Consider the following 27,708-nt stretch of genomic DNA (forward strand, 5'->3'; position numbering starts at 1 on the left):
CGGGACGCAGTTGTTAATGAGTATGAAGAGGCTTCGGCTAATGTCGAAGGTATAACCTCGTTTTATCGAGTGTGATTCTGTTATTTCTTCGTTTTAACCCCTTGGTATTTCTTGTTTTCAGCACTCGAGGGACAGCTTCACGCAGCAAATGATGAGCTTAAAAAAACTCAATCTGCCTTAGTGCAGCAGGAAGGACAAGCCAACTATTTCAAAGGGTTGGCCGCGTCTCGTGAGGAAGCAGCGGAGATTGCCTCCAAAGAGGCGGAACGCCTATCTGCATTGCTGTCTCAGGCCAACCAGCGGACCGCTGTTATCACTTATAAAGCTCGATGTCAGTTGGCTGAAGAGACCAAAAAGTCCTAGATAAGATTGAACTTGATCTTAAAGTCGAACATGGTCTTGTCAAGAATTATCGCGTCGTCCCCTTCCCGCGCCCTTGCCTGGTTCTTCTGGGCCTTCTTCAGGTGGTAGCGTACCTTCATCTCGCAGAGACAACCCTGTTGATGGAGCTGTATCGTCCAAGTAGATTTCTTTTATTAGTCATAGAAAGTTGATCCTTGTTGATTATATAATTTCGGATCATTTTTTGATGTGTTTCCTGCTTTATCTTATTTGCTGAACTTGTAATCAACTCTTTATGAAATGGATCATCCTTTTGGCATACCTGCGTTATCAATTCATTTTTATTTTAAGTATTGTGAAGTGTTAAACTAGAAATAACTTGCTTTGTAAAAAGTTGAGAGTGTTTGGGTGCGACACCGAAGGTAAATACCTTCGTGATCGTCTTGAGACCTGTCACCCCGCTGGCGAATCCTGGGCCAGAGGATTCCCAAACGGTGGGGGCCGAGGCAGCGTTCTAGGATATGGAATGCTTATTTGAAATATTTACATGCACCCATTCCGTCGACCCGCTGCCTTAAAATTGGTTGGGTATCTCTTTCTGCTGGGTGCCTTCCCCCTGGTCTTACACTCATAGACACTGATAGGGGAGCCCTGAGAGATTGTAGATTAACTACTTTCCCCAATATTGTTAATTTATTATGTAATGTACATGCGTTCACCCAGCGGGCCTTTTGACCATTTCGTTTGCTTGAAGATTTCCCAAAAAGTTTGTTTGATTGATAGGTTGAGGCCTGCTACTCCTCGTCCAGAGATAGAAACATGTAAAGCGGTTACGCTGCCTTCTTCTTCTGGTATTCTTCACGCAGATGCAAGCTGCGCTGCTCCTATGGGTAGTACGGTTTGAGCCATTTAGCATTCCAAGGGTGCCGGAGGACCTCGCCTTTCAGATTGCGAAGATAGTAGGAACCGTTTCCCGCAATGTCGTGTATTATAAAAGGTCCTCCCCATGTAGGTGCTAACTTTCCCCATTTCTTCTCTCGTTGATACTGCGGGATTGTTCTTAGCACATACTGCCCTTCTACAAAATTTCGAAGCTTAACCTTTTTGTTGTACTCTCTCGCTAATCTCCGTTGATAATTTTCCATCTTTTGCAATGCTGCTTCCCTCCTTTCTTCCAGGTCGTCCAGTCTCTCTAACATCATGTCTGTTGTGAGATTTTTCTCCCATGCTTCGGTCTTTGTGGTTGGCATGAGGATCTCTGTTGGGATGACTGCTTCAGCTCCATAAGTGAGGAGAAATGGGGACTCCCCAGTGGCAGATCTTCGTGTTGTCCTGTATGCCCATAATACATTGTGTAGCTGTTCACACCATCGCCCCTTGTGTTCGTCTAATTGCTTTTTGAGGATAAGGGCGAGGGTCTTGTTAGTAGCTTCCGCTTGTCCGTTGCTTTGAGGGTATATGGGGGTGGACTTGTTTTTCCTTATTTTGAAAGTGTCGAAGAGCATGTCTATGTTTTTCCCCTGTAATTGTTTACCATTATCGGACACGATTTCCGCTGGTATGCCGAACCTGCAAATAATGTTTTGGAATATGAAAGTAAACACGTCCACGTCTCTGATCCTGGCTAAGGCTTTGGCTTCCACCCATTTACTGAAGTAGTCCGTGGCTACTATCAAAAATCGTCTTTTCCCTGATCCTTCGATGAAAGGCCCAACGATATCTATGCCCCATTTTGCAAATGGCCACGGACTATCCACAGAATTCAACGTTGTTGCTGGTGCGTGTATCTTTTTGGCGAAACGCTGACATTCTTCACATCGTCGGGACATTCTTGCAGCATCTTGTATCATTGTGGGCCAGTAATATCCTTGCATTTTTGCTTTGTCGGCTAGTGATCTCATGCCGCTATGATTCCTGCGTCACCATAATGGATGTCGTTTAGAATTCGATGCCCCTCTTTCCTGGATAAGCAACGTAGTAACGGTCCGAGGAAAGATTTCTTGTACAGGACCCATCCCGAAGATCATATCTTCCTACTTTGGAGAGTATTTTCCTGGTTTGTTTTGATCCGCGGGTAAGGTTCCATCCTTGAGAAACGCATGGATCATCATTCTCCAATCATCTTCGTTGTTGAAATCTTCGTCTTGATTTGCTCTTGACAGGATATCTTCTTCGTCAAAATCGTCACGGATGTCTTCTCCCACCTGATCTTCGATATTTTCTTCCACTGTATCTTGATTTGTAGCAAAGGAAAATTGTGATGCAATCGAAGGCTCGTATACCCTTGTTATTTTGATAGCTTCGATACTCTTGTCCTTCAGCATGGATGATATATATGCTAGGGCATCCGCGTGCCTGAGATCCCTTCTGCATAAGTGCCGGAACTTGATGTTCGGAATTTGTGATGCCAATGTTTGGACCAAGGCCATGTAAGCTGAGAGGGTGTCGTCGTACACATTGTATTCGAGCCCTATTTCCGTATGACAAGCTGCGAATCACTTGTCAGTCTTACATCAGTTACCCCCATCTCTATTATCAAGCGGAGGGCATGTACGACTGCCTCGTATTCGACGATGTTGTTAGTATGCTCTTTGAATTCTAACCTGAGTGCCTGTACGATCCTTTCTCCAGTTGGGGTGGTGATGACAATGCCTATTCCTGCCCCTTCCTTATTTTTGGAACCATCAACGAAGACTTCCCATTGTCTTTGACTCGCGGGTTCGAGGACATCAACTGGATCCTTGCTTTCCTCGTCGGCTTCTGGTATTCCCCTAATCTCTTCATCGTTGTCCAGGGGGAGGTCTGCTAAGAAATCCGCCAAAACTTGGGATTTTTGGGAATGTTGAATTTCATGAATGATGTTGAATTGGTCCAGGTGGGTGTTCCACTTGGCTATTCTACCTACTTTTCCCGCGCTTTTGAGGACTGCTTCCAGTGGTGCTTTGCATGGGACGCGGATGAAGTGAGTTAGGAAATAGGTTCTCAGCTTTTGAGTAGCCCATACTAATGCCAGGATGAGTTGTTCGATCTTCGTGTAATTCCTTTCCGCAGAATTGAGGGTCTTGCTGACATAATAGATAGGTTGTTTATCTTCGTATTGGTTTTGACCAACACTGCGCTAACTGCGTCTTCTGTCGCTGCTATGTACAATGCCAAAACCTCATCAGGATCAGGCTTCTGCAGGATTGGAATTGAAGCCAGGTATTCCTTGATTCTTTGGAAGGCTTCTTCGCATTCTGCGGTCCATTCAAACTTACTCCCTTTTTTGAGAATATTGAAAAAATGTTTGCATTTGTCCGAGGATCGGGCAATAAATCTGCCCAAGGCTGCTAAGGACCCATTGAGCTTTTGCACTTCTTTTAAATTCTTCGGAGATGGCATTTCCACTATGGCCTGAATCTTCGCGGGGTCTACCTCAATACCCCTTTTTGTTACCAGATATCCGAGGAATTTCCCTGAGGTGACACCGAAGGCATTTTTCTGGATTTACTTTCATGTGATGTTTCCTCATTGCTTCGAAAATATCTCTCAGGTCCTGGTGGTGATCTTTGCGCAGCCTACTTTTGACGAGCATGTCATCAACGTAGACTTCTAGGGTACTACCAATCCATGGCCTGAAGATAGCATCGACCATTCTCTGGTAAGTTGCCCCTGCGTTTCGAAGTCCAAAGGGCATTCTAGTGTAGCAATAAAGGCCATGCGGGGTGTAGAATGCTGTGTGTAGTTGATCTTCTTCTGCCAGGGCTACTTGGTTGTAACCAGAATATCCGTCCATGAATGACAGCTCTTCGTACCTTCCACTGCTTCAACCAGTTGATCTATGCTCGGTAGGGGATAGCTGTCTTTGGACATGCCTTGTTGAGGTTAGTAAAGTCGATGCATATCCTAACCCCTCCATTTTTCTTAGGAACGACGACCATGTTGGAGATCCATGTAGGGTATTTGACTTCCTTGATGAAGCCTGCTTCTAGTAGTTTCCGAAGTTCTTTTTCTACTGCCTTATGATACTCTGGTGCAACTTTTCTTATTTTCTGCCTGAAAGGTGGCGTGCCTGGTTTGATGCGCAGCTCGTGTTGGATTATTTTTGGATCAATCCCCGGCATGTCTCCTAACTTCCAGGCGAATACATCCGCGTATTCTTTAAGTAATTTGGTTAAGGAATCTTCTCTTTTTTCGTCCATTATGGTCCCTACTTTGATCATCTTCGGGTTTTCTTCCGTTCCTATGTTGATTTCTTTTACGGGCTCCACTGGTGTGAACACCGGCTTCGGGTCCCCAAGGACTGGGACGTTCTTTAATTGCTATTTGGTATGTTTCTGTCCTTCGTTGGCTGCTGAAGTACTTGCCTCTGTGTTAAGGACATTATCATCTTTGTCAAGCCCTTCCCTGCGGTTTCCTTGAGGAACAGGTCTATGGCCTTTTCTTTCGCAGCTTCTTTATTTTTGATCCTTCGGGTTTTTCTGCTCTTCCTGTTCGTTGTTGATACGATCCTGAGTGGCCTGCACTCTTTTGCAGAGACCCGATCTCCCTTGATTTCCATACTCCCTCGGGTGTAGGGAACCTGAGATATTGGTAGTAAGTTGCTGCCACTCCCTTGAGTTTATGTACCCACTTTCGTCCAATAATGGCGTTATAGGGGGATGGGGCGTCTACCACGCTGAATCGTGTTTCTACTTTCATGGGCCCGGCGTTCACCTGCAACACGATGTCTCCCAATGGCTTTGTGGGCGCTCCGTTGAACCCGTAGATGGTGTAATAAGAGGTCATCAGCTGTTCATCATGGAGCTTCATCCGTTTGAAGGCGTCGTAGAATAGAACGTTCACTGAGCTTCCCCCGTCGATGAGGATCTTTTTGAGGTTACATCCGGCCACTGGTAGTGTGAGGACCAAGGGATCGTTATGGTCTTCCATATCTTCTTCGATATCTTCAGTATCGAAGATGATAGGTGCGTCCATCCACTCTTCGTGCTCGTCCACCTCTACGCCATCAATCTTATATAATTCGCAGTGGTCTTCGAATTGCTTTCGTAGCCTCTTTCCTATCTGCGCTGTAAGTGAGGGCCCTGCGGCTTCGGAACACGAGATGGTGTTGATTGTGCGGTTTCCCTCTGGAAGTTGGACTTGCTTGGTTCGTTTGGATCTGTCCTCGGTGACTCCTTTCGTATGTATTGCTTGAGTTCGCCAGCATCAATCAATTTTTGGATCATTATTTTGAGGTTTTTGCATTTCTCGGTCTGGTGTCCATTGAAGCAATGATACTCACAGTAATCTTTAGACTTCTCGGTCCTTGGGGGTTGTTTTCCCTTAGACCACGGCCACTCCGAATTTTCCCTTCCTTTGATCTCTCGCAAGATCCGAGCGTAGCTAGCATTGAGCTTCGTGTAAACATCTTCGAATTTTCGATCGTCTTTTCGTCGTTCATCTCTTCGTTCCTTCCTATCTTCGTGCGGTCGTTCCACTGAGCTATTTCTTTTGGCCCCGCTGGTTTGTTCTGCGGAATTGGTACGGTGAGACCTCTGCGTTTTGTGCCCTCGGGTTCTCACGCTGGATTTCTTCAAGACGAGCATACTTCTCAATAATTATTCGAAGATCTCCTTCTGTCTTAGGTACGCTTCCGTGGATCTCAACAAATAGTGGACTCATTCGGTCTAATCCCCACTTGTAGCAGTTGATGCTTACTACGGGATCCACACTCCCTATGGCTTGGCAGATCTTGTGCCATCTGTTGGTGTATTCCCTCGTGTTCTCCTTGTAACCAATTGCCAGAGAAAAAAGTTTATCCATTCCGGTGTTGACAGCTTTGTTGTACATGTAGGTTCTCAAGAATTTCTCTGCGAGTTGATCGTAGGAGTTGATGGAATCAGGTGGCAGGTTGTCAAACCAAGACAAAGCCGATCCCTTCAGACTTGATGGGAAACCTACAGAGGACGGCGTCGTTTTGACTCCATCGGGCTAAGATACGATTATAATACCGGATATGTGCCGCGGGATCACTGGATCCGTCATAGCATTCAAAAGTTGGGACAGGGCACTTTAACGGAATGGGGGTATTTGCCAGGCGATGAGTTAGGGGCGTGGAGTTAGCTTCTTTCATCACCTCTTCAAGCCTTCCTCCGCCTTGTCTGGCTTTTAACTGCCTGATCTCAGCCATCATCTCATCACGCAGCTCTTCCATTGCGCGGTAATCCCACGTTCTCATGCTCAGTTGAGCGTTTCTTTCTTCGAACTTCACTGTCATAATAGTCTAAGTCTTCGGCATATTCCGGATCGGATGCACTGCTTCCCCTAGCGTCATTTGCTAGGATGATTCTTCGGTCTCGATTAGGCTCTGGTGCCTTAGAATTTGCTTCGTCCAGTTGTTGGCTAGTCTTCGTGCTTTGGGCAATCCTATCTTTCAAGTCTTGGTTCTCTCTGGCCAGAAGAGCTACGGCATCTGCGTAGACCTGCTGGCTCTTTTTCAATTCTTCGAGCTCTACCATCAGTCGGTGGGACTGGTTTGATCCCTGATTGGGAGTTCCGTCTTGTACCCCTACGTCCATAGTTCCCCCTTCGTCTACTGTGTGTATTAAGGGTGGTAAAGGATCAGCTTCAATTGTTGGTATCTCCAAGTTTCGTCCCCTCGGTTGAGCTTCCACCCGCGGTACTAAAACCACTGGTATGGTTTGATTCTGAACGTTGGTTGACGGCATTCCGAAGACTGGTGGATGTGCGGGCTGATGTGTCATAGATTCTGCCACCCCTTCTCTTTGTTGATGGATTTGGTTTGAAACCAAAGTCTTGTTAGCTTCTGTAGCCTGGAGGGCCGCAACAGTTGCGTTGTTTTTTGTGGCTGCTGCTTTAAGAGCCGCGGCTGCAATGGAGTTAGTGTTCATAGGTGAGGTGATTTCCGCAGCATCCTGCCTCTGAGTAGCTGTTTTAGCTTTGTCTCCTTTCTGCTTGCTTCAGGTCATGACCGGGGTAATCCTCGGTGTCTCCTTTGATGAGGCTTTGGTTTTTCCTGCCTCTAGTATCTTTTCCATATTTGGTCATTTTCTGCACAGGGGAATAAATAAAGAGAACCAAAGATATCCACGAGGATCGGGTTAGTTCCATTCGTATCCGCAAAATTTGTGGAATAAAAGGAAATGAGCTACCCAAGGGTCTTAATAAAAGAGAAACATAAAGACTCCATCGGTCTAGTTTTCGCAATACAAATCCTCTAATAAACAATCATGGACCTTGTTTTCAGACTACTTTTGAAAAGGAAAACTCTTGAAAAGGCAGATCCGTAGCGAGAACTCATGAATCTGGATTATTAAGTCTTAGTTTTAAAAGAAAAACGCCTCACGTGAAAATCTGTGATAGATAGCCGTGGATTTTTCTGCTTTGAAATGGTGTTTGCGAAAATGAAGACCATGAACCCAGAATAAAAAAGGTTGTGAAAGCACGCTGATCCCAGAATAGGGCACAACCATAATGCGCGTTTAAGGTGAAATCACAGGATAAGATAAATCTTTTACCGGGACAAAGTCCCTGTTTCTAGCGCCAGATTGTGATCACATAAATCACGAAGCCATCCACGTGTTCACAAACAATATTCGCATACATTCTAATTCTAAAATTGTACGTCGTATGTGTAAAGGGGATGAATATATTGATTCATCGACTCAAAGCCTTCGAGCTTGTCATTGTCTAGTCGAATATTATCATAAATAATGTTCGTATAAACGAATAAACAGAGAATCAAGTATAAATGTAAAGCACATGAAGTTCAACGCTGAATGTAAAGTGCTGAAATGTAAATAAGACAAAGATTTACGTGGTTCGGCACTAAGGCCTACATCCACGGGGCTGGTGTTTCACTATGTATTGAATGATTATAAAGATAGTCGAATGACTTTAGAGTATACATAGGTCTGCGGAAGTAGGGAGATTACTTACTCTTCCTATTTCTCTCTCCTATATTCTCCTATAATTGCTCTGGATTGGTCGAACCCTTCTCTCTTAGTGGAGAGGGGTATTTATAGGGTTGGAACGTGGGTCCTACTTCTGAGGTGCCGTTGTAATCTTATCTTCTTGTGCTTTGTGCCCATTACGCAGAGGTCTTCGGCATATGCTACGGCCTAAGCTTGAATACGAAGGGTTATCCTCGCCTCTTCCACGATCTGATTAACACGTGTATATCTCTTTGGTATTTAATGCGGGTAAATGGGTGTCTTCTCGTGTCAGACAAGTGTCTCTTTGTCTGGTCACATCGGTGTCAGTCAAACTTTCTCTCAGCCGTTGATCTGGGATCTTCCTCGGGATTGGGTTTATTAACACCCAAGGGGTATTATCTGGTGCTCCTCTAAGCCATCATACCTCTGTGATCCTCTGTCCCTGACCGTCAGATCTGCTGACCGGTGGCATCTTCTGATGAGATGCTTGTTATCATGTTTTGATATCTTTTTTTGAATGCCTTCCACGTGTCTCTTTCTGTACACGTGGTGGATGATAAAAGGTGTACATACAATTATCATCTCTTTTTTTTCTCTTGTGTAGCAAGCAGAGACATTTCAGACTTAGGAGAGATCATTGCTTCAGGGAGCAGCAATGTTCATATTTCAGGATGTCACCCAAGACAATGTGAAAATATTGGAAAATGTTGGTGTTCCATTTACATAAAAGACATGTACCAAGATATGCCAGGGAAAAAGATGCTTGTGTATCTAGATGCCATGAACCACCACAAAAAGCTTAGTTAATAAGAATTAGCAAGAATAGTCAAGATTAATTGTATCCTTACTCCCTCATTCGTATTAATTTGCTAGCATGAAATATAACTTAATGTTATCATCAAAAGGGAAAATGCCCTTGACAAGTTGTAATGATTTTATTTTTGAATAAATAAGGTCTGTTATGTCCGTGAAATTAGGGAGTTTTTCCAAAAAAAAATATACCATTGCCATCTAATTCTATCTGATCTCAATCTCTCGGTCATTATTAATGTGATATACTTTTATATAAAAATATATAAAAAAAAGATTGTGATTAATGTGATTTTTGCATTTCAAAGTTTAAAACATTACATATGTCTAGCAGATAATGCAGGTAATTATCTAGCAACATCAGTTACATTACTGGTGAAGAAAAAAAAAAGATAGAAACCGTTATGTACTTGAAAAAAAAGCTAGAATTCACTTTTCTTACCTCAAGAGTCTTGTAAATGAGTTTTGCAGGTAAATGTTACAGCAGACCATCGAGTTATATATGATACTGATTTGGCTTTATTTTTACAAACCCTTGCAAAGATCATCGAGGATCCCAAGGATCTTACCTTCTAAGCATGCATTGTTTGGAGCTCTTGTTTATTTTTTTAGTCAAGGAGAGAATCTTGTATGTTAATTAATGCTTTCCCTTATCACCTTATCAGAAGTGACTATTATTCAATTATCTATTTAAGCTTGGATGTAAGAGTGTCATTAATATGCCTGTCCTTTTATTTTGTCCGTGCTTTGTAGGAATCAGGGTAACTGTAACGACACGGCATATGGGTCGGAATAATTTTTGCGGTCATAATAATTTAAATAACTCCTACAAAGTATGGTAGAAGTATTTGATTTTATGAGAATTTATAGTTATGAAAATCTAAGATATTTATCATCCAAATAATATAAATTCGGTTACACTTGTAATTGATTAAAATAATAATTTATGATAAAAATTCCTGATAAATTTTTTTACTTTTTTTTTAAAATAATAATTTTTTTAGTCGATCCCAAAGATTGGTGGTCTTTGATATTGTTTTATGTTGTATTCAGATCATTATGTTGAATGAAACCATGTGCCATAACGGCATTGTTTACGGATGATGTAATTTTTTTTCCATCCTTTTAATCATTCAATTTCGAGAGAGTTCTTATTTTGTTTCCAGCAAAAATAATGTCTACGCAAACGTAATTAAATTATCCATATACATCTCTAAAATTCTAGAGATAACTCGTCCCATAAAGACACTTATTGCAACATTATCTACTAACATGGTGAATCATGAATGCAACGTAAATCACCTATAATATCGTGTTCTAATAATATTTATAAAAAAAAAGGAAAAGGGGTAACGTGGTATTTAAATGTTTCCTCTAACGGCAATATAGTTGGCCCCTAATGTATCTACTGGTTAGGCCGAGTCCAACATATTTTTTATTAGTTCTTAGTAAATTTTTTAGGATTGATATAGATGGTATGTACATGTGTATGATATTATTCGTACATTTGCTTCCCTATCAAAATATGAAAAGTTAGTGAAAAAGTTCGCATTTGTCATGCGTAGAAGCCACTTAAATAAATGAATATTCTGACGATATTTCAGTCTAAATTTTGCGTGAGTCTTTATTCGCTTCCCAAAAAATTACTCATTTTCTCGAAACTAACAACTTCCCTCGTCGTAGATCCCCACTACAATTTTGATTTTTACATCACATAAGTTAATGAAACCGTTCAAATTTCCAAGTGATGTAGATTATATATCAACCGAACAAGTTTTTAATCTACACTTGATTTTCCATCTCATGTCAACTGAAAATTTTGGAGAAGGCCAGTCAAGGATTTTATGTATCAGACGTGGCTGAGGAGACATGCACAACTCATTATGTAATTGTGATTCTTTGCACATGTTTATCAATTGAAGGGGAAAATTTACAGAAATGAAAATGGTGGTTGCGATTCTTTTACTAAATGTCTTCATATCAGCGATTTTATGCTTTGATTTATTTCTCATCCGGGCATGCTATAAGATTTTGTTCTTTAAAAATTACTTATATTTTTTTTTACTATTTTTTCTTTAATTTAATTTTATTCCGATGCATGATTTAAATAAAAATACAATTGATTATTATGGATTTTCTCTATAATTGGTGTTTTCATGAACAATTCTTCAATAACTGGAGAATAACTTAGTTTTTATTTAATTTTATGGATTTAATTGAAATTTACGACTCTTGATTTTGAAGATTTTTTGGTATTTTATCTATTAATTTATTAAAATATTTATTTATTTATAGATGAAGAATATAATGTAAACAATGAGACAATTAAAGCTAATGGTTTTAAGAAAAGTATTTAATTTTTTCTAATGAACCTAATTATGAGGGAACCCACTCAAACTATATTCATGATGAAAAGAGGTTATAACTCTTACATCCTTCAGATGTCTTTGGTTGAGATGAGATTAGGATAGTCCGATGCAACGTTTGTCTCCCAAAATGTTATCCGTCCGTCCAAGATCAAAAACCCATTATGTTTTGTATTATAGACTAGAAATAACCCGTGCCGTAACGACACGGAATGAGACGGAATAATTTTTGGTCAGAATGATTTAAATAAATACTACAAACTGTGATAAGATTTATTTTGACCAATGAGAACTTGTATCTATGAAAATTTTAGATATTTGTCATCCAAATAATTATAAATTCAGTTACACTTGCAATTGATTAAAATAATAATTTCTGATAAAAATGCTTGGTCAATTATTTTATGTTGCCCTGAAATGATAATTTTTTAGCAGATCCCATAGATTGGTGGTCTTTGATACTGATTTGTGTTGTATTTAGATCTTTACGCCGAATCTTTATCGGATGAGAAATACACAAAATTACATCCTCACATAATTTATTCCTCGATCTCTAGCACTATCGTCATGTGTTTGTATTCATATGTTCTGGTGATTATTGTCCCAAGTCATCTCCATTGCATGGTTTCGGCGAAGCCAAAAATCCATTTTCTCATTCTCTTCACAGATTATCAATATTTTCGTGTACAGATGACTCATGAAGTATGATTTTCCTTCATTTTCCTCCTCAAAGGAACATCTACATTCTATCATCGATATCATTGTCTCGATTCCTCACGATATTTTTCAGCAGTCTTGATAAGTTTCATTATCTTTTTGTCAGTTTAGATTTAGACTTCTCCAAAGGGTGTCCTGGTCTAAATTTTGGCAGGAAAACCGTTCGTTTCGTCTCATCTTGGTTCACGGATTCCAAGTGCTTGTATGCCTCATTGTTCATTACAAAGTCTTGGTCGTATAGTTGTTGTAGCCACGGTTTCTTATTTGTTCTCTCCTGACTAATTCTTTCCCTCATCCTGGACATTTGATTTGTCAGAGTTTCAACTTCCATTGCGCTCCTTTGGTTTTTCTAATGATATGTTAATCATAAAGAAGTCACTTCTTATGTATGCAGGCTTTATACTACAGACGTTATTTTCTTAATTGGTAAGTATTTCAGTGAAATGAATTGTGATGTTAAAATAGTGATTATAGGTGGATAATATGTGTATGTGAGGAGGATGATTATGGGAATGAGGAGTATAATCAAGCGAAAAAAACCGGTGGTGGAGAGAAAGATCAGAGGAGTTAGATCGTGTTCAAGGCATTGCTTTTAGCCTTAAGTTTACTCTTCCCTTATTTCATCCATAAATATTTGTCTCTCATCTACTTAAAATAGGAAAAAAGTGAGTTATACGAACCCTAATTATGTAATTCGCGTTCTAAACTTTAGCCTCAATTATGATGCACATGTTTGTAACGTTTATTGGTGGAGTAAGTTCTGAAAAGGCGAGCAGCAAAAGCGACCGAGATACCAAAAGACTTATTTAGAGAAATTAAAACAGTTAAATGAAGAGAATCGGGTTTTGCTTCGTTCAATAATATCAAGAATGATGAAGGTATTTCTTGTAGCCTTAAATCTACTGAATTTCTTATTCTTCTCCATAACAATAACACCGAATCAGGAGCCGAAAAGGTGGAGGTGAATCATGAGAATAAAAAAAGATTTGGTGATAGTGATGGGTCAGCAATTGAAGATTCAGATGACAACTCTCTATCGTGTTGTTATGGAGGAAAAGACAACCATGATCAAGAAGATAAAAACAATTAATTTAGCAGATTCAGAGGAAAAAGGAAACCACCCAAAAAGTCAGGAAGGTTTATAAAAAGATTGAGATTCAGTATAAGCGTAGCTTTGAAAAGGAATACGACTCCAAGCTAGATTGTTGTCTCATTTGCAAGGCTGCAAAGAATGCAACCTTGCGAGTCTTCATGGATTTAAAATAGTATTTCTTTTTCCACTAAAATTAAGTTAGGCCTACGATTGAAGTGAAAAGTTTTGGCGATTCATTATTTGGATAATTCTCAATTGTATGTATTTATTTTTGTTTTTCGATTATTTTAAGTATTCTCAACATAATGTTCTTTGTTGTTTGCAGGTTGATGAAGGGCATTTAATTTATTTCAAGGCAGAAATTAGGGTTTTACATGTTGTAACCGCAAATATTATAATGTTATTTGTTGTGGGTTGATGAAGGTGAGATAATTCGATTTAAAAAATATATGAGTTAATAATTTTTTAATTAAAAATATGAGTTTTACATAGTTATAGCATTTAAATGCTAAGGATTTTTTTGTTGGCATACACATTTTTTTAACTGGTGAGGAAATAATTATGAGGGTTATCAATGCATATATCAATAAGTGATGGAGGTTATGAATCTTACATCTGTCAGATGTCTTTGGCTGGATGAGACTGGGATGGTCGGATGAAACGTTTGTCTCTCAAAATATTATCCAACCGTCAAAGCCTCAAAAAATCCTTTCGTTTTGTAATTATTATTTTTTGACTCGTATCTTCATACTACAAATGATCAAACCGTCGCTATAAAGTTCTGGTTTGGAATGCTTTTGCAAATCGTGGCTATAAAGTTCATGAACTGATTCAAGTGAATCAAACCGTTTTTGCTTCGATTATATCTTGTGTAGTTACATAATATCTAAGCAATTGAACAACTCTCTAACTAGTTCATTTGAGTCATTTGAACTAGTTATGGTGAAGAAGAATATGGTTGATATGAAATTGCTCATATGGCTAACCACTTGGTTAACTATTGTTGAACCAACAAATGTTCATGTTTGGGAACGGTTACATAAACCCAAAATAGGACATTTCATTTGTGCGTAACAAGCTAAGTTTTCTATCTAACGGTTGAGAAATATTAGCTTGAATCTAATCAGGTTTTCATCTAACAATAAATATTGAATGCTTTGTTACCAAGCTAACATTGGTTGCAAACCCTGATTTGAAAGACTATATAAGGGAGAACTCTAGCAACTGGGAAACCTAATCCCCACACCTTACGTGTGATACTAGTTGCATAAGCTAGAGTCGATTCTCCTTTAACCTTGGTTTTTCTTCTCTAAACCAGGTTAACGACTTAAAGACTTCATTGGGATTGTGAAGCCAGACCGATACTACTTTCTCGTAGTTGTGCGATCTGATCTTGCTGTAACTATCGTTCTGAGTACAATCGTAACTATCACACGAAAAATTATAAATCAAATAATTTTATTCATAATAGTTTTATTCATAATAGAATTTATTGAAATAAATCAAAACTAACACATGTGTATTATACTCTTACAACCTTTAGATAGGTTTTTCAAAGATCATCTTCAATTTCCTCAAATTTTTCAGGATCTTCATCAACAACATCTCGACTGATATCTTGGATTCTGCACACAGTACCTTGATTATGTTCACAGGCTAAAGCATTAACCTTTCGATTAATATTTCGAGCATACTCCCTGTTACCGATTCCAAGTAATCAACTTTCTTTGGCTACGGATAACAGTTCTTAGTAGTGATGCTCTGTCTATGATGAGTTTCGATAGTACTGAGGCGGACTTGACGTAGATATATAATATCACCTTATCATCCAAACTGTTTTGGGCAACGAGATGAGTTACCTCTTCTTTTTGTTTTTCGACATCTTCACAACCAGATTTCTTGAAGGTATCATCAAGATGAACAATTTCCTTAGAAGTCATTCCACTCAAAGCTTTTAGGAGTCTAGCTTGAGATATGGTTTGAGAATTCATCCTTTAGTATACGTTCTCAGACGATGAGTACATATACTTAAAATACCTTTAACACGTACCAAATATAGATATCAGCCTTAAATGAATAATTTTGAAAAGATATTTCGCATCAATGTGTTACAGAAACACAACATTCTCCAAAGATATTATCTCCAAAATCGGTATCAAGAGATACGTCAAACAACTACATAAGTCTTTTTTACACAAGTTGATGTAAGACAACCTTTCTACACATAAGAATGATTAAAGTATACTTAAGGTAGATTGTGTATTCTCTTTAAATTGAATAATATATATTTGTAGGATTTTGATTGCCCAGGTATATGTGCTTCCTTATATCCGAAAATTAGGCATTGTAAGGATGCACATTCTAATGCAATTAGGCATTAGGATGAGGAACTTCCTCATCAAATATCTTTAAAGGAGATTCTTCCTTATTTTTCTTAGGAGCATTATCATGTTCCTTTTCTTGGGTTTTTAACCCATCCTTTTGGTTAGGAAAATTGCGAGATGCAATATCTTCAATTATATCATGTGCCCAGGATGGAATGTTCTCTGAACTTGAACCCGTATGATCTAGATTTTCCATTAGAAAAGTCTCTAGAATATCTTGTTCACGAGATTCTATATGTCCTCTTAAGGTATCCATTCCTTGTTGGAAATGTTTTCTAAACACCCGTTTAGATATACCTCTTGACATGTTACTGTAAGAAGTTATTCAATAAGGATCTTATTCCTTTTCTGTGAATGCTCTAGTAATTAATTGAGAATTTCACACTCAGTAGTCGTTTGATGAACTTCATTCCACAAGGCTAATTTTTGTTCCATATAATCTTTCAGATTATTTTGAAGACTTCGTGTTTCTTGCATTCCACATACTCTTACATTTAACTGAACAATAAGTTATACGCCATCATCTAGGTTGTCAATGGTTTTCCCTTTTTCTGAATAGGTGTCGATATGTTTGAAAAAACTTACCAACATTTTACGAAATTCAGAACTTGGGTATGCTAGTGACTCTAATCTCTTTTCACAATTTGTAAAAGAAGATTTTTCACTAGGAATTGGACTCGGATCCAAAACATGTTTCTTGAGTTTCAGATTCATCCTTTTCTGATCAGGAACCTGATTCGCAATAAAGTTATTAGTCATACACTTTTTCTTTGATTTTCGAAAATACTTTCAAGACCAATTTCCATTGACCTTCTCTGAGATATTATTCTCATTATCTTGACATACGTTAACTGATTTCTTCATAAGTTTAGCTGTGCTTTTCTTATTTTGACTCATATCTTATAGGTTGGATCCCCCAAACACAGATTGTTAGATCTTTTCGTGTTTGCCTGCTCTGATACAAATTGAAAAGACGAGGGTACCCAAATATACCTCAATCTAAAACTTTCCTACTTATAAGTCCTTTTTCCGAAAGTGATTGTCTATGGACTGAGTCGAGACAATACAACTAATCGGTTCACACTTCGTGTGATCGTCTATGGATACGAGATCAAGACAATACAACAACGAAGTATGTTTACTTGATAAAAAGGTTCGGACTTAACCAAACACAACAAAATTGCTTATCAAGTAAATAAGAACTAAAGTTTGTGCGATTTACTTTAATTATAATAAAAACAATTATAATGTGGAAATATAAAGTAAATGACACGACAAGATTTTGTTAATGAGGAAACCGCAAATGCAGAATCCCCGGGACCTTGTCCAGAATTGAATACTCTCAGGATTAAGCCGTTATACAAAATAACCTAACTTCGTATAGTTGAGACCAAACAACTAAACTTATAGTTCACCTAGTTTTGTCTGTATTCCCACGCCTCCAACTTATAAATAAGTCACGTACTTGGAACAATTCCTTTGGTTCGTATTCCAAACAGTAAAGGAACAACAAATATGTTTGGTAGCAACTCTCTTCAACCAAGTGATATGAGTTCGACAAAGGATCTTATGTTTATCTCAATAAACTCCTTCGTCAGGTCCTTAGATCTATCTTATTCTCAATTACCGAAGTAATTGTTAAGATTTTGCAATCAATAATTTTAATCACATAGAATTTTATTGATTCCGATCTACACAACTAATCAATCTAGTTATCACAAGGATAAAACCGATTATAGTTGGATCCTCTTATACCGAAACAAGTATTGTGCATACCAAAGATTATGAACCCCAAATCAGAAATCTTCATATCTTCTTTGTCTTTAAATCTTCTTAGATCTTCAATAAATACCTGCACACAATCAACTTGAATCTCTTGTGATCAATCAGCACAGAATGGAGTCTGTTAACAATGGATTATCACAAGATCGACTTTAGATCTACAAACAGTCTAAAGATCCATGTCGAAACTTCGATCTAGTTTGAGTGAATCTTAATCAATAATATCAATTGAAAACAAAATATAAACCGCAATTATCTAGTTTCCCACCAACGATACTAGTAGAGCTTCTCAATCCCAAAGAAGACTTTAAACTGAGCGGCCATAAGAGATTTCACCTAATTAGGTTACTCTCCTCTCCAAATAGACGGCTTCACCAGTAGCAGCACAACAAGAGGAAGTTTGTTGTTATGAAGGATTAGTTTGCTAGAAATGCAAACTTCAAGTATTTATAGACAAGGAAGTTTGGACAGCAAGGAATTTCCCAAACCGAAAATATTCTCAAGATATGCATTAACGCTCAGATTCGGTTTCCATAATTCATGTGTCCAAAATATTGATCGAAAATCTCTTGGAAAATCTCTAATTAGTAAATGCACATTACTAATTCTCATTTTCCTAAAATATAATTAAAAACCTTAAATAAAATATTCTTAACATATATATATATATTTGATCCTAGGATTCTCTTCCTTTATCTATTAAGGAAATAACTTTGAACAATAAAAGATTAAACATTCATTGCACGTGTTCAAAGTATGTCGACATCCTTACTTTGTAAGTCCTATTTCATACTTACAACCTTGAAACCGATTTGCCACACTTCCAAACAAGTTTAGAATTGGTTCATCTGACTTTCAAGAACTATGTGATTGATTAAAGAACATTCAATCACAAATCATGGGTTTAACGGTTCTAGCAAAACAAGTTTCAGTTCTACCTCCATGTGAGTATTGTGCATAGTCACACTAGCTTTCCAAAAATTCGATTGACTAGGTACTAGGATCGGTTCCCTATATATATATGGTATCTAACTTGAATGTGTTTCACATGTCCATAGGATCGTTTTCCCTTTGCCTAAAAACGTGTTACACATGTCCATAGGATCGATTCCCATTTCTGCTATAAACCTGTTGTACCTCATACAAGAATCGATTCCCCTTTGTGATGTGTTTCACCTCTTACTAGGATCGATTCCCCTTTACCCAGATTTGGTCAACCAAAAAATCACAAACACGATCGTACCATCTCAGGTGATTACTTAAGATCGGTTTCACTAATAAAAGTCATACCAATACATAAGTCAGGCTTTTGTGAATAGTTTTACCAAGAACACAAACAAGTCATGAGCAGTTATACTAATCACACATATTAGTTGTCCAAAAGATATGCAATGAATAACAATACCAATAATGCCTGACGATTTCCTTTTCGATTCACAAAACAAGTTCATGGATGTACTTCCTTAAAACACATGTAAAAATTGTTTCCTAGGATGAAATCCTCACCTCATACCCATACATAATCACAATAGCATTCAAACGATTATGTCGATGTCTTATCTACAAAGTTTAATGGTTAAGAAATAAACCTCGTATTGTATTCCTTAATACTATGTCTATCTAGAGTTCAAACATGCTTCGTAGTTTTGTTTTCAATATGCACGACTTGAAAGATACATTAAGGAATGAAATAGTTCAAGTCAAATATCACTAACCTCAAGTGGAAGGATGATGTTATCGTTGTAGCTCCTCGCTTCTTCACATCTTCAAGTCTCCGCAATACTTGTAATGTCTCATACCCTAATACTTTCAATATAACCTATACGAAGTTGACTCTAGTACATAATCAAGCGACTCTTAAACTGAGTTTGATTCACTAAAATATGAAAGACAAACTTGATATACCAATGCTTGGTGGGTTCAACCGAGCTATGCTCTAACACATAGGTTAATAAAGGATGACTCTATCATACAACTAGTATACAAAAGCGTTAAGGATTGAATTTCCCAGTTGTTTGTGTCTCTCTATTTATATACTTTCAAGACTAGATGTTGCTTTCAATTAAGCTAAGATAATTCGAGAATCAAGCAAAACACTTACTCTTTTTAGATAAAACTGTTGTTAGGAGTTCATGTGAGCATGTGAGAAGTGTCTTGGAATTACATAAGAATATACATTCCAGGGTACCTTAACCATGTATAATAATAGTTCATGAAAAGTATGCCTTGTGAATGTATAAGTATAATCATGTTCATTTAACACTTAAGACTTGAATCATGATACAACTATACAAAGTGATTTAGTGATCAAAGATGTCTTAGAGATGTTCTTGGAAGTTGTAGAAATGCCAAACATATTCGTGAAAATAGTTTATGAACATCTGCTTAATTCGTACCACGTAGGTATGTGTAAAGGACACGTACCTATGAACCAGTTCGTGAATTCAGGTAGATAAGATAGTGTACCAGGAATGTGTACCCTTAAGCTATTCACGAACTCAGGCCCTTGGGTTATACGTACCTCCCCTCTTTATGAATTTAAGAACCTTAGGATACACGTATTGGGTATCATACCTACCTTATTCCGGAACTCAATTGAGCAGGGTACTCGTAATGGGTATGTGTACCTACCATGTGTTCAGATTTCAGTAGTTCTGAAAACTCTCTTTTCATGATTTGAAGCATTCTCTATTTCCATGGATATAAAATATTATTGCTTGGGAAATTTTTAAATGATGCAATTGAGGAAAAGATAGTTCTTGAACAATAAATTGTTTTAAACTAAGACTGCTGAGTATCTATGAACATCCATTGCTTGAATCATATTTCAATAGATTTACCAAGACAATCTTGGCTAGAATTTTATTCTTTAATTAAATCTACTAAAAGTCCTACAACATAGTCTCTTTTAGATAGAATAGTCCAGTCTTCACTTACCTCTTTGTCGATGAAGTTTAGTCATAATTCTTTGAAAGTTATTCAATGATGTCTGATATACTCAACTACCATACTATAATCCTAGTCCAACTTTACTTAAGTAGAATAGAAATAAAGATATAGTTTTGTGCATCTAACATTGTCAACAAGCTTAAGATAACAAAACTTGTGAGTTCCACCGAGCAGTTCTCTAAATATTCTTTTCATAGAATTCACTTGAGCTAACAATCGTCTTCAAAGCATGGAAAGAACCTAGTTGTAAGTATAGTTCTTTCCAACGACAAAATTCGTGTATCTTAGGAAACGACTTCAATTCATTAATTGTGAATTATCTTGGGTTGTAATAAATTCATTGCTTACATGTTAAGCAATCCAGGCTTGATTGATCACTATAAATTGCAGACACTGGCAACACAAGAAAACTTAAATCCATACACTCATGTGTATCTTGTTGCAAAAGGTTGTCCTCCAAAGACCTAAAGATCTTCAAGATCTAATGTTCGACCTTGGAAGGCTTAACTTGAGGTTCGTATATCACAGGCTCATCTATCTTGAAAGAAAGATAGTTTCGTAGCATGTATCTATATTTGTTTGTGCTTATATTTCTTGTTTATTACGAGATTCTTTTATTTTGATATAAGGTCATTCAAGAATTGCATATCAAAACCATATTTGATAGAAAACTACAAACATGATTGAATATAACTCTTATCTATTGAAATCATGTTTGTGAGTTTTTTACAAGAACACATCTTAGATTAAGTTCTAGTTTTGATTCTTGTGCAGATAGAAGTTAGGTATCTCAATATGTTCTGAAGAGTATAAACCCTAAGCCTGGATTTAGATTCGTCTAAATTCAGGGAACAAATTCCTATCCTTGTTCTTGAATAATCGAAATAAAATCACTAGGCGTCCTGTTGGAGGCAGGGTATCGCTAGTTTTTGCGATGCATTATGGAAAAACTCCTAGTGGTGTAAAGGACATTAGCTAGGGGAACCAAGTATGTAGGTTCTTGCGAGAACCAAGAGACGTGTGAGAACAACAACAACATACTAGCTTGGAGGGTTTAATATGTCTCAATTACATTCCGGAGCGAAGTCATATAGTAGGCTAGTGTTTGTAGCGTCTTAATACAGTGTACGTTCAAAGTGGACGAGGTCCTGAGATTTTATTGCTAGATTGCAGGTTTCCTCGTTAACAAAAATTTTGTTGTCTTGTTTTTTACTTTTATTTTCCGTATTATAATGATGTTACTGTTATTTGCGCCCTAGGAGGTCCCAGGATCGAGTCCTCGATGGCGCAATACTACAAGATCTGACATGGAAGGTAGAGTTAGATTTCCCCCATTGCGACATAATCATCCCTCGTATCTTCTGCGGGCCCTTTGGATGGTTCCTCATGAGGCTCACTGGTAGGGATAACACGGCAACTTGTTCAACTAATGTAGTACATTGTTGGAGTTCAACTTGTTGTTAGGCTTCCAACTAATTTCTTGTAAAAGTACTTTTTATCTAATAAATAAATATTAATCGTTATAATTAAAAGTACAAGCAAGTTGTATGTGAATCAATCCTTGTGATTCAAGAGTTCATTTTAAGAGATTATCCAAGGATATTTTCTTGTCTGGTTTAAACTTGGGATGAAGTTCATGCTAGAAAATAATATATAGGTTCCTTAACGAAAAAGTTTGTGGTGTACTTGGTACTCTCTTATTTTCACAAATCTTTCGAAAGAAAGAACTACAACTTTAAAATAGAAAGTTTTTTGGGATTGGGAAGCTAAGTCATTAGTGTTATCATAGGTTGTAACAATTAGGAATGGAATCCATGGTAATTTCGAATTTTGTTTGAATCGGGATAGTATTATTGATTGACTTTTTAAAAATTCTTTTCCATTGCTTTCATTTGTTTCCTAATCTATCTCTTATAATAACTTTTATAGATTCTTGTTGTTCTAATTTATTTCTTTTCCGATTAAGAAAAGATATATATAGTCGTAGACCACCCAAATTCTATCAATACAAAAAGATATTAACTTATCAGTAGATAACAAAATTAATCTATTGAGATAATTTTATATTTTTGTTCAAAAATGTAATAAACAAAATGTGTGTAATTTTTTTCCGAGAATTCAAGAATGTAAAATACACAAAAACATATTAAATAAGCTTAACAAAAATCGAAGAGCTTATGATATTTTACTAAATATTTTTTTTATTCAATATAAAAAACCTAGATAAAAAGATAGAATTATTTCCGAAACGGGAAATTATATTAGACTAAATTACAATGATACAACATGATATACCGATATGGCTAAAATCTATAGTTTGCCAAACGGCCGTAGAAACCTAATTTAACGCTTTCAAGTGGTCTGATGGTTCTACGGAAAATGGGTTATTTGTCCAAATATTTTTAAAACATGGTTCTAATGGACGAGTAAAAATTAGTATGGGTGAAATGGACACAAAAAAAATAGGAAGGATGAAACTGGACTCATCCTGGCTTAAACATAAAAAATAGCGAGGATGAAACTGGATGCATCCCGTGTAAATTAAAAATAAGAAAAAGTATTTGAAAATGCGTAGGATGAAACTGTTTACATCCTGATTATTTTTACATTTTTGTCAATTTCAACAGTATCAAAATCTAGATATCCTTTTCACCCAGAAATTGTTGATTTTGGTCTTTTTAACCAATTCCGTGATGGTTCTAATGCTCCCTCCCATTGCGGAGGTAGGGGTTTGAACCCGTAATTACCATACCAACTTACATGTGTGGGTTGTGTCGAGGCTCTGGCAAGCCGGCAAAACATCTACTATATTTATTTTTATGAGATAAAATCTCTAACCCACCCTAACTTGCTTGGGGAAAAGGCTCTGTTTTTGGTTTTCGGGTAGCCGCTTCCAACTCATTCGTGTCTAGTATAGAGCGCATCCTGGCCTCTGCGCTACTGGCTTCTAAAGAAACCAGATGATTTTAATGGGCTCCCCGAGTTGCTCGCGTTAGTGGGCTCGGTAAGAAAAGTTGAACTCTGAATAGGTTTACAACTTTACTGTTTACATTGCTTTGCGAAAGTGCAAACGCAATTACACCACATGTCGCCTTAATTTGCTCGCTTCGATCTTTTGGAAACTCTGGCGATTCTTGTGATGTTGGATTGATGTGAAAAAGCTGTCCTGGTGCATACTGTGCCATCAGTTGACCAACGAAACCAGAGCTTCTACTACAGGGACCGCTCGAGGTATGAGTTTTGATATACATCTCCTGTAGGTTTATCTCTGGTTACATTGTTTTGTTACCTCGATGTTGTTGGTGTCGGCTTGAACTATTCATTCTTGTTCTGATTCTTCCAGTGTCGTTGATGTCGAACGCATCATAATATATGTTCACTTCAAGTCAGAATCAGAAAAGTGCCTCCACAATATGCATTCCCCGGTTCTCGGATACTCCATTTGTTTTCTATCTGCAAGAAGATTTTATACTGTTTAAATAATTTACTGATGAGAAATTGTCAGCACCTGTGGCTGTAGTTTAGTGGTAAGAATTCCACGTTGTGGCCGTGGAGACCTGGGCTCGAATCCCAGCAGCCACAAATTTACTTTTTCCATTTTTTTTATTCATGTTTTTCTCCCAACCAAGATCGGACCTCTTTATTTATAAGAAGCGATCAAGATTAAAATATGCAAGAATTTTCAACCAAAACATTTGTTTTTTTATTAAGGTATTTTAGGTTTGGTCTGAAATGTGAACGTCTTAAATGTTTATATACATGATCTGTTCTGAGCTTTTCATATTAGAGTTAAACCAGCCAACCAGGAATTGAAGGGAAGAAAACATTTGTTGCGGGCAAACCAGCATCTATGGGTTTCCCATTATTTAACTCCATCACCACATGTTTCAAAGTCCACAGCGACACCATTTTGGGTTCACTCCATTTGAATGAGTCTCACTCCATTTGATCAAATTTGATGCTACTTTGAGCAGTGGATGGGTACATTTTTCTCTTGAATCATTCATACACTCATTCAAACGAGTGAGAGCTTGAAAGTCTTCACTGAACGGTTGAAAATGTACCGTTTGCAGAAAAATGGAGAAACGGCTAATGATCAACCGTTTGTTGTATTTTTCAGCACAGGAGGCATAACATTACCCGCTTACATGCATATTTTCTCGAAAAGAATGTGTTTTTAATAATAAAAAACACTCCAGATATTATTTAATAATAAAAAGAAAAGCAAACGTCTATCTTCACATTCGCTTAGACTATTATTTTCCTTTCCCACGGTCACCAACTCCCTCTTTCAGCTCATGTCTCACTCGTTTGGGCAGTGGATGAGTGTTAAAAAAAACACATTCCATAGTCGTTGCTCTAAGAAATGAAATGATCAAACTTTGATAGGACGTCACTGTTAAGAGGTTAATCTTTACTTTAAATGTGTAATTAAAGTCTATTTTATAATTAGAGTTAAAACTTTTTTTTATCATTTTTGCTTAAAACAGAAGTTTATAATCAAACCATCTCTACTACCGTTGATATTCATCGCGAAGATAATCTCAATCGAATATCTAAGGGCTAGAAACATTTCTTCTCATATTTACTCCTGTCATGATTCTTTGAGTACTAGATGTTCAATTTGAGTAGGTTTTGAGCAAAAAAAAGTAGTGGTCCATTTTGTGAAACATTTCTTTCTTGACGTTGAAGCCATTGTAACTCATTGTTAATGAGGCCATGGACAAAAAAGAAAAAAGAAAAGAAGAACAAACTAATTTTGGAAACATAATTAGGCTTTAGTTTTTCTAACTTATTACTGAATTGTAATGTCAATTATTACAAGTTGTAATTAGGGTTCTTATCAGATGTCATAACCCGATGAATTGACGTATTAGTTACCATCATATTATCAAGGACTTGGACATCGTAATCAGTTGGATTAGTTTGTACCCTAACTAAAGGAAATATAGTTTGGCGTGAAGTAGCGAACACAGATTGCCTAACTATTTCGGTAGCAAATTGTTAAAGTATCACTATCTCTAACAGATTCATTTATGTGGGATTATGTCGACTCCCATGCATTCACACTAAAATTACGAATCCTATTTTTTGCATGATTGCTAAAAGGGTGACCGGAATTAGCAGGGAGTATCGTTTCGTACGAGACAAAAGAGTTATATCCGACCTAACCGTCGGATCACTCAAACGGTACCCCGTTGCTAAACCCGATAACCCCTTTTAGCAATCGTGATTATTTGGGGCTGCAGAAAGGAAGTTTTGAGGGCTGATAAGATAACGAGATAATCAAATAGTTTATGCAAAAGCTTTTCATCTATAAATTATTTGTAAGGACTAAATTGCCCTCATATAGTACTATTTACTGTTAGTAGCTTATGAGTTTCCGGTTGTGAGCTCTTTCTATAACTGAGAATTCATGAACTCCCAACTTTAATTTAGAAGAAATGACAAAAGGATAAAATTTTATTTTCTAAATGTTAGGCACATTTATTACGGCTCGTAATCAAGATACAAGTCACGCGTAAACAAACTAAAGGTTAGGAAATTCTAATATCGGCTGAGAAATTTGTTTTCATTACACATTCTACGGTCTAGGAAAATATCCATATAGCTAGGAACTTTGTTTTTCAGATTAAAATACAGTTAGGAGTTTTACATTCTCCAGCCGTAATAAGTTGATAATATCCAACGTACGGCTGGAAGATCATCAATTCCCATTCGTAACTACAAAGATATTTAACTTACGGACGGGAATCATAATTTGTTGTTAATGGCTAGGAGTTTATTCATTCCTGACTATAAGTAATTCAGAAACAGAAAACAGAATCGTAATCAAGTCTAACATATTCAAGCAATCAAAAGCAATAAAAATGGTAGCTTATTCGAATCTTATCTAATAGAAGTCATTGTTGGAGGCTTAACTAATGTTTGAACTTCTTGATTGATCAATTTTTCATTTTGTAGTGAGGTTCATCATCATCACCACCGATGGAGAAAAGAAGAAGAAGAATGGATTTTAGTGTTTGTGTGTTTGTTTTTAAATAATTGTTAGATTTAAGTTTAGTTTTGGAAGTAGGACAATTTGGGCATTGATATGTAGGTATCCCCTTATCCATGTTTTTGACATTTGAATTTTATGCAACTCTTAAAACGTTTTCTTTGCGGCCTCAATAATAGGGTTCAAAATTAGAAGCACAACTTGCCAGGCTCCTTCGTCTTATGTGCATATCAATTGTTCATTGCATGCCCGTGTGTTCGCAGTCTTCTAAAAAAGATTTGTTTCAAACAACTTGAATCTTGATGGATGATTTTATTGCTATGGATTTTCTTCTGAAAGAAGCTTTCGTCAAAATATTGGCCTTATAAAGTGGGTTTTTCCTTTGGCAGTTGGTGCAATGTAAGTTTCCGACAGCCGATTCAGATTTCATAATTTGGTTACCAAATCCAAAGTAAACCTTATTTAGAGATTAAATCTTTTCTTAACATCTTTGGAATCATTTGTGCTCAAACAAATATACATATACTTATTTTCAACAAATTAGTTAACATTTTTTCAAAATTGGATTGTTTATGATGTTCCTAGTCGGGAAAACAAGTTTGGAATGTAACCCTAGTCGCTAGCATAAGTTGGGACATTTGGTTCAAAAGAAATGCTCAAAGTTTTACTGATAAAAAGATGTCCGGTAAAGCCGTAATCTTGGGTGCGCAAGCCAGTTTTTCCATTGGGATTCTATTAATTGCTCCACAACTTACCTTTTTTTTCAAGGTATAATTGTTAACCAGGAAAATCTTTTTCTTTTACCCTCTCTAAAAGGTCTTGTGTTTTCTTGGGTGTTCTTTGTGTTTTTGTTTTTCTCTTCTTGCTTGGTGGATAACATTGTGTTATTTTGTAATTAACAATTTTTGTTAATTTAATTTTTATTTCCAAAGTAAGAAAAAACAAAAATTTAACCTCTCAAGACCCACTTATAAAAACAAACCCATTAAAAAAAGAAATAAATCCCACAAAACCCGCTTTTTATAAATGCATTGGGTCACTCTGAAGCACCTCAAGCTCAATTCTTATGCATCTCATTTCTCTAAATTTTTCGTGGAAGAAAGGCATCCCTCTAAAAGTACTTGTGTTTGTTTTGGAATATTTTTACAAATCGTTACACACCCTCAAAAATTTGCAGTTATAGATGGTGATTTTTCAACCAGGGGAAAAATAGTCATTTTACGACAAGTGGAAAAATAATCGTTTTGTAAGATGGATAGTTTAGCTCGAAATCGATTACCCAGCTGAGGTACACTCAAGCCTTGTAGGTGTGGTTCAACCCCCAATAAGTTAAATAAAAAAGTCTAAGCTT

At 37.1% G+C, this 27,708-nt stretch overlaps 1 non-coding gene across 1 annotated transcript; it reads left to right on the plus strand.

Annotated features, from left to right (window-relative positions):
* Positions 1 to 23,869: 23,869 nt before the first annotated feature.
* On the plus strand, positions 23,870 to 23,941 carry TRNAH-GUG. The gene has a single exon. It is a non-coding gene; the product is annotated as a tRNA-His (tRNA).
* The last annotated feature ends 3,767 nt before the right edge of the window (positions 23,942 to 27,708 follow it).

The sequence above is a fragment of the Papaver somniferum genome, chromosome 3 (assembly GCF_003573695.1).
Source record: "Papaver somniferum cultivar HN1 chromosome 3, ASM357369v1, whole genome shotgun sequence".
Lineage (NCBI taxonomy): Eukaryota > Viridiplantae > Streptophyta > Magnoliopsida > Ranunculales > Papaveraceae > Papaver > Papaver somniferum.